This window comes from Colobus angolensis, unplaced genomic scaffold, assembly GCF_000951035.1.
Source record: "Colobus angolensis palliatus isolate OR3802 unplaced genomic scaffold, Cang.pa_1.0 Scaffold26, whole genome shotgun sequence".
In the NCBI taxonomy this organism is placed as follows: Eukaryota; Metazoa; Chordata; class Mammalia; order Primates; family Cercopithecidae; genus Colobus; species Colobus angolensis.
Window position 1 is genome coordinate 7,060,382 of NW_012115821.1, and position 8,795 is coordinate 7,069,176.

Here is an 8,795-nt window from a genome sequence, read left to right on the forward strand (position 1 = left end):
ACAAGAGAAAAACCATCAAAAAGTGGGCAAAGGATATGAACAAACACTTCTCAAAAGAAGACATTTATGCGACCAACAAACATGAAAAGAAACTCATCATCACTGGTCATTAGAAAAATGCAAATCAAAACCACAATGAGATACCATCTCACGCCAGTTAGAATGGCGATCACTAAAAAGTCAGGAAACTACAGATGGTGGAGAGGATGTGGAGAAATAGGAATGCTTTTACACTGTTGGTGGGAGTGTAAACTAGTTCAACCATTGTGGAAGACAGTGTGACAATTCCTCAAGGATCTAGCACCAGAAATAACATTTGACCCAACAATCCCATTACTGGGTGTATACCCAAAGGACTAGAAATCATTCTGCTATAAAGACACATGCACACATATGTTTAATGCAGCACTGTTCACAATAACAAAGACTTGGAACCAACCTAAATACCTGGTTATTTAGACTGGATAAAGAAAATGTGGCCCATATACACTATGGAATACTATGCAGCCTTTAAGGATGAGTTCATGTCCTTTGCAAGGACATGGATGAAGCTGGAAACCATCATTCTCAGCAAACTAACACAAGAACAAAAAACCAAACACTGCATGTTCTCACTCATAAGTGGGAGTTGAACAATGAGAATACATGGACACAAGGAGGGGAACATCACACACTGCAGGGCCTGTTGGGGTTGGGGGGCTACAAGAGGGATAGCATTAGGAGAAATACCTAATGTAGATGACGGGTTGATGGGTGCAGCAAACCACCATGGCACATGTATACCTATGTAATAAACCTGCACGTTCTGCACATGTATCCCAGAACTTAAAGAATATATATATTTTAGATGGAGTCTTGCTTTATCACCCAGGCTGGAGTACAGTGGCATGATCTCGGCTTACTGCAAACTCCTCCTCCCGGGTTGATGCCATTCTCCTGCCTCAGCCTTCCGAGTAGCTGGGACTACAGGTGCTCACCACCACGTCCGGCTAATTTTTTGTGTTTTTAGTAAAGACCGGGTTTCACCATGTTAGCCAGGATGGTCTCGATCTCCTGACCTCGTGATCCACCTGCCTCAGCCTCCCAAAGTGCTGGGATTACAGACGTGAGCCACTGTGCCTGGCCTTAGTGTGTGTGTGTGTGTGTGTGTGTGTATGAAATAAGTTATGATTAATGGTGCAAATAGTAGACTATAGTGGAGTAGAGCAGTAACTTCTAATGAGGAGAGTTAAGCAAGTCTTCACATTGTGTGGACATCTGCACATCCAGGATGACAGATTAGCACTCACCAAGATGAAAACATGCAAACACGTGGAGACGCAGAGCTAATGGACTCCATCTACACTATGTTAAATCAGATCAAAGATTAATGGAAAAACTAGATTATTCTGAGTGTTTACCTGTTTATCATCAACCAACTACATGTTTGATGTTTAAATAAGCAACTGGGTAATTCATGGGATTTTACTTTTCATTCAGTTGTTCAGAATAGCCAATAACATACAATTTTTAAACGTTGAGAGAAAACTTTATCGCCCTCCTAATTTATTTCTAAGTGGCAGAGGGGAATTTGGAAATAACCAAGAGGTTGTTTGGGGAAAGTGAAGTTGTATAAGATGGTCAAGACTTCTTTCTTGGTTTCACAGAGAGGTACCTTGGGTATTTACAAAATATGTTTATAGCATGTTATTTTTACTGCATGATAAAATTATTTTTTTTTCTACTTTTGCAGACCAATTTTTCTTGAATTTCTCAGAAAGGGTGGTATGCTAATCTGAGAAGAGATGCCAAGATGAAATTAAATGAGCAAGGATTTTATTAGCAGATTCATCTGTGAGGGAAAATGGGGCAGGAGCTGGTAAGTTAGGGAGAACCATCAGGGGGTAAAACAAGTCTGCCCTGAGTGACCACAGAGGGAAGGAAGGTTGGGTCTAAGTTTCTTAGACTGCCATGCTGTCTAAGGAGATTTTGGCAAGGACATTGGGGAAATCTTTGAGCCAAAGATGCCTGTTATAGGAGTACCATGTCTCCCAGGAATAGGACTGCTTTAGTATCTCTACCATGCCCAGTCACTATGCAGGAGCAGCTTGTGAAAGCATGGGCTGGGTACAAACGTGGTAGGGGATTTCAGATTGTGGCCACTGACTATTGGTGAATTGTACTCCTTGTAGTTGAAGTCTGCAAGGAGCATCTCATGGCAGTCAAAAATGGTGATTTCATTAGGATACAGATTATCTGTCATAAGAGACCCCAAAATACTGTGGCTTAAGCAAGAGAGAATTTTATTTATTTCTCAAACTGGAAACTCAGGCTGAATATTAGGGATTTGGGTTCCTTCTGTCTTCCTGCTCTGCCATTGTAGGGTTGTTACCTTTATTCACATAATGGGTGGTGGTCCAAGATAGCTCACCCCATGTCTGCCTTCTAGACCACTGAATAAAAGAGAGAGAGAGAGGAAGGGAGGCTATTGCCTTTCCCTTGAAGGGCATGAGCTGGTAGTTGGGCACCTCCTTTCTCCTCATATTTTATTTGCTAAAACTCATACTAATTTGTATTAGTTTCCTATGGCTGCTATAACAAACTACCATAAATTCAGTGGCTTAAAGCAACAGAAGTTGATTCATTCACAGTTCTCTTTTTTAGTGACGGAACTCAAGGTGTCAGCAAGGCTGTGCTCCCTCTGGCGACTGTGGAAGGGAACCCCCTCTTTGCCTCTTCCAACTTCTGGTATCTATTGCATTCTGCATCACTCCAGTCTCTACACTGGTGGTCACATTGCCTTCTCCTCTGCTCTATGTAATTTTCCTGTGCTTCCTTCTTATAAGGGCTTTTGTGGTTGCAGTTAATGCCTCCCTGGATAATCCAGAATAATTTTCCCATCTCAAGATCCTTAACTCAATCACACCTGCAAAGACCCTGTTACCTTATAAGGTGACAATCTCAGTTTCTAAGGATTAAAACCTGGCTATCTTTGGAGACTGATACATCTTGGCTGTATTTCATCTTCAGTTATAGTTCCCATAATCCCCACATATCATGGGGGGGACACAGTGGGAGGTAATTTAATCATGGGGGTAGTTACCCTTATGCTGTTCTCATGATAGTGAGTGAGTTCTCATGAGATCTGACAGTTTAGTTTTATAAGGGGCTTTTCCTCCTTTTGCTCAGCACTTCTCCTTCCTGCCACCATGTGAAGAAGGACATGTTTGCCTCCCCTTCTGCTATGATCGCAAGTTTCCTGAGGCCTCCACAGGCATGCAGAACTGTGAGTCAGTTAAACCTTTTTCCTTTATAAATTACCCAGGCTCGGGTACGTCTTTATTAGCAGCATGAGAGCAGACTAATACAGAGGTCATAATTCCACCTACCAAATCAGTCATTTGGCCACACTTAGCTACATGGGAGCTTGGGAATAATAGTCTTTTGCTGGGCAGCTATGCACCTATCACAGGTTAGGGGATTCTTTCACTAAAGATAGAGGAGGAGAATAAATATTGGGTTTCAATTTTCTTTCTCAGAAGTTTCTTAAAGGTATTGTCGTTTGAATCTTAGAGTAAAAAGCTTCACATCGTCAACTCCAAGTTCTGCATTTCATTGAGTACTTTGAGATCCAAGAGATGTTGGAGTGAAAGTAAATTGCTTTTGCCTGCCCATCATTTATTATTAATTCCCCACTTTTTCTTGTAACATTACTCTAATTTTCCTTCAGGCAAACACTCCCTCCCAAATTGTAGTTCGTATAATATGTGGTGCATGTACCTGAAACCTGGCCAATTTGCATTTTGCATTGGTTCACATTTGAGTCTGAGATCTAAAGGGGTTTTCCAAAGACCATGAGTCTTTTATGGGAACTATTGGGAATGGGGTGCTCTCTTTCCACTGGGATAGCTAAACTGATAGACATAAACTGGAAGTGCTAGTAACTATCTTCCCATGGGATCTGAAAAGGCTGCCTGAAAGTGAAGCCAATCTACAGAAAAAGAGGAGCTGAGGAATGGGGGTAAGGGGGAACATGTTCTTCATTTAGGCCTAGATCTAGCCACATCTGAACCAAATATACCCCCATGTTTGTATGTGAGCCAGTAAATGGCTCTGCCCTACCATTGCTTTCACTTGTTCTTTTGCCAATTGGATTGGATTGTGAAACTTGTAACCAAGTGGCCCATCTACTGAAAAGTGAAATGATGTGCTAATGGAAATATGTCAAGTTTTAAGCAAAGTCAAGGCTAGAGTTCATGTCTTCTTTTAAACTACTCTCTTTTGCCTTTCTTTCATTTCACATAATGGATGTTGACCAGTTTCTTTTTATTGCACTTTTGATTTTTAAAGATGGCTTGAGTTTTTATGTGGTTCCCTCTCATCTAGATTACAAGTTTCAATAGTTTATGAAAAAAAAATTGTTGACAAATAGAAGTTGTGACAACATTGAATACCCTAGTTTAGTTTGGGAAATAAGAAAGGCAGAGAGTAATTTTTGAAAACCAACAAGAAGTGAGGAAGAGATCGATGACCTTTTTTTGTTGTTGTTTCCAGCAGATTTATAATGCAATAAAAAATGTGTCTGCAATCATTTAGCCCATGTGGTCAATATTAAACTTTTTAGTCAAAACTGTTCATGTCTTCAAGAGGCTCTGAAACTTTTTTATTTAAGTTAAGGATGCTGCTAAAATGTTGAACTCAACATTCCCCCTGAAGTTCTTTCAAGACTGTTATTATGAATGTTCAGTTTTAAGAAATTCCAGATGAATTGTACAAACCAAGATGAAAGATGAAGTATAGCAGCAGCTGCGCACAAGAATTATGCAGAAGTATGCAAATTGTAACCCCAGTGATGATGGAAATGTTAACCTTATGTTTCAGTAATAATAACTACTCTGATCTAATAGTGAGCCAAGAGGCACAAAGGACATTTGGAGCTAAGAATTAGTAAGTAAAGAAGGCTTTTCCCTCCTGCATGACATCAGGTTATTTGTCTGAAATACCTTATTGTTCAGTGCAATCTGCCACAGAAATATTCACAATGACATGTTCATGGCATAGGTACTTGTAAATGTAAACCTGTGTTACAGAATTTTGAGCCCTGAGCTCCCATAAAACAGGGTACTGATTTATTTTTATAGATGCTGAATCCTTGAACTTAATAAACCTTCTGACAGTGTTAGCATTCAGTGGCACTTATAGGTCAATCCTTTCTATGTTGAGAGGGGAAAAAGGAAATGCTAAGGAGTTCGAGAAAATGGCAAAGAGAAGGTTCTAGAGTTGGGAAAGTGCTAAAACATACTGGAAATAATAATTGCTGTCATTAATTGAGTATGCACTGTGTGCCAGGCACAGTAAAGTTCTTTATAGTTATAATATCATTAAGACCTCAGAATAGCCTTACGGATTGGAGAAAAATGGAGGTCTCCCTAAGGTTTCAAGGCTGGAAAGAGATGGGACAAGATCTGTTCAGGTTAATATCATAGCTCTTAAATGTTCTGATACAGTGTTGGTACCCTCAGCTGTCATCCTGTAACACTCATTATGCCAGAAGCCAGGATATTGTGTTTTCCTCTTGTGTAACTAAAGTATGTCAGGTGGACTTCGGAGTACCTTCCTGTTTTCAAGTCTTTCTGTTTTGATTTCCTTTAGGTATTGAAAATCAATGTTTATTTTATAAACAACTAAATACATTATTTTATGAAAATAAAATAGAACACTGCAAGTATGTCTTGAGTTTGCTTTGTCTACCATCTCTACCTTGTTCCCTCACTTCCTTTTTGCTGGAACTCCATCCTCACCAGCCCCCAAGATTCATCTTGGTCATGCTTGACACCTATTTCTCAGGCTGGGAAAGTCTAGAGAAGCTCTCCAGGAGGACTCTAACTAGATCCTGTCTTTCTCAGAGCTTCTTAGCTGTGTGTTCTACAATCTTCACTGTGCTGCTTTCATGTCATGATCTGACAATTTCCAGCTCCTGCCATCATGCTGACTTCCAGCCAGTAGGGAATGAGAACAAGGGAAGAAGAGGGCGGGTTCATTTTCTTTGAAGGTGCAAACTAAAGGATACATGTATGACTTCTGGTCACATTTCTACTACCCAAATCAAAATTACTTGATTGTATCCCTTGTGTGTTAGTGTAGAGTTATGATGGATAGTGCTAATAGTTTCCCAGTATCCATTCTTCCTTTACCTTTTCAATAATGGATTCTCCAAATTTTAGCTAGACAGACAAATGGCTTCCAGGTGACAGTCTCCATTCTCCAGCCTTTCTTGTTGCAGTAGTAGAATCTAGCCAGTACCTTTTTCTGGCCTGACAAGTAGGTTTCAAAGCTGACTAGGCAGACTGTGTGGCTGACCACCTTGGAGTTTCTGTAACACATTACTGATTGCAAATTAGACCTCATTCTCAGAAATTTCTGGAACAAACACCTGGGTGGCCCTGGCCTCTATGTATGCTCAGTGTATGGCCACCCTAGCTGCAAGAGAGGCTGAGAAATATTATCCTTAGTTGAAAAGCATATGTTCATCTAACATTTTGGGTGGGGGTTTTTTTTTTAATAGAGAAAAAGATCAGAATGGAAATTGGAGGACAACTTACAATCTCTATTATATTTAATCAAAACATATGCAATGCAGCTAGATCAATACTCCAGGTTGAACTTTGTAGCCATAAATATATCTATTGAAAAAGAAAACAGAAAAGTAGTAAGCCCAGAACTCAACTCAATTTAGAAAAAGAAGTTTATTCCCTAAGAAAGTTGAAAGAAGAAACTAATAAAGAGCAAACATTTAACAGAGAACAAACAATAAAGATAGTAAACAAAAACAAAGTCCAGTTCTTTGAAAAGGTGAAAAGAATGAAGTGGAAAAGGAGAACAAACATCTGGCAAGACTTAGAAGCAAAGACAGAAGGCACAGAAAAAACAGGGGACATAATTAAATATAAAATAGTGACTTAAAATATTGGAAGTGTGATTATAATTTGATGCTAACAAATCTGAAAACTTATGTAAAGTTGACTCTTTTTCTAGAAAAAAATTTAGGTTACCAATATGACATGAGTGAAGAAAAAGGATTTATGAAGCTATCAAATAACTTGATTTAGGAGTCACACATCTGTCCAGCCTCACTTCTGACTACACCCAGACCCCTGCAACTCATGGCTCAGACCATTTTTAAGTTGAGTTTTATCACACTATCAAAAGAATAGGTAACATCTAGCTTCTACAGATTGTTTGACTCTACAAAAGAAAAACCTCCCCAATTCTGGTTCTGAGAAAACAATATTCTTGGTTACTATAGTTGATGCTGTGGTAAATTGCCTAGATCTACCCTTTATGAACAGGGCATACATTCTCCCAGCTGCTGGGAATGGTGGCTGCTGGTCATGCATAGCTGAGTCTCTTTCCAGGAACTGCCTTTTGGTGGAAGGACCTGCCTTGTCCAAAATTACATTCTTTCCCTGGGGAGAACCAACTTCCAATTATTGGTAGATGCAATGGCATAAGGGCCTGGCCCCCTGGAATCAATTTAAGACAACTTTGAAAGACCATCCTGGTTCTATCACTGAGGCTTCCACTGCACCTGCATCACAGTTTATAACTCTACCCACTGCTCTTGCCCTGATAGGGATTGATACTGAGCTTAACTTCCCGAATAAACTTCCTGAGCTTACATGTCTGCCCCAGGGTCTGCTTCCTGGGAAACATGACTGAAGATAATAACAAAACTGGGCAAGGATAATAGAAGAAAGGATAGTTATGGGCTGGTTTAACAAATACATTGTGATGAAGCTGGTTTTTTCTCAGGACTCTAGACAATGTAACATTTGAAATCTGGTAATGGACTTCAACAGCAAAAACAAATTAAAGAGAAAGACTGGGTGTTTGTCTCACTAGCAGAAAAAAAATTATTATAATTCAGCTTCAATTAATCAGAATTTAAAAAAATTCTTACCTGCATCTTATGAGAAAAGCCTTGTAAATTCTAATCTAGGGGCATCCTTCACTAAACCTCACCAGCACTCCTCTAAACTGTAAAGGTTATGAATAACAAGGAAAGTCTGAAAAACCCATGGCTGAGAAGAGCCTAAGGAAACATGATGAGAAATCTAATGTGGGATCCTGAAGAGGATCCTGGAACAGAAAAAGGACCTTGACAAAAACTAAGGAAGTCTAAGTGAACTGTGGATCATAGTTAATCACAATGTATCAGCATTGATTCACTAATGGTAACAAATATTTCATGCTAGTGTAACATGGTAATAATAGGGCACTTTGGCTGTAGGGTATGAGAGAAGTCTCTGTACAAGCTTTTCAACTTTTTTTTTTTTTTTTTGGTAAATTTGAAATGTCCTAACAAAATCTATTTTAAAAAAAGACTGAAGGGAATTATATCAATATTAGTGGCTGTTTTTTTCTGGCTTGTTTTGAAGATAAGTAATGCTTATAGGGCCGTGCACAGTCGCTCACGCCTGTAATCTCAGCACTGTGGGAGGTTGAGATAGGTGCATCACCTGAGGTCATGAGTTCGAGACCAGCCTGGCCAACATGGTGAAACCCCATCTCTACTCAAAATACAAAAATTAGCTGGGCATGGTGGCAGGCACCTATAATCCCAGCAACTCGGGAGGCTGAGGCAGGAGAATCGCTTGAACCTAGAAGGCAGAGGTTGCAGTGAGCTGAGATCCGGCCACTGCACTCCAGCATGGGTGACAGAGTGAGAAAGAAAGAAAGAAAGAGAAAGAAAGAAAGAAAGAAAGAAAGAAAGAAAGAAAGAAAGAAAGAAAGAAAGAAAGAAAGAAAGAAAGAAA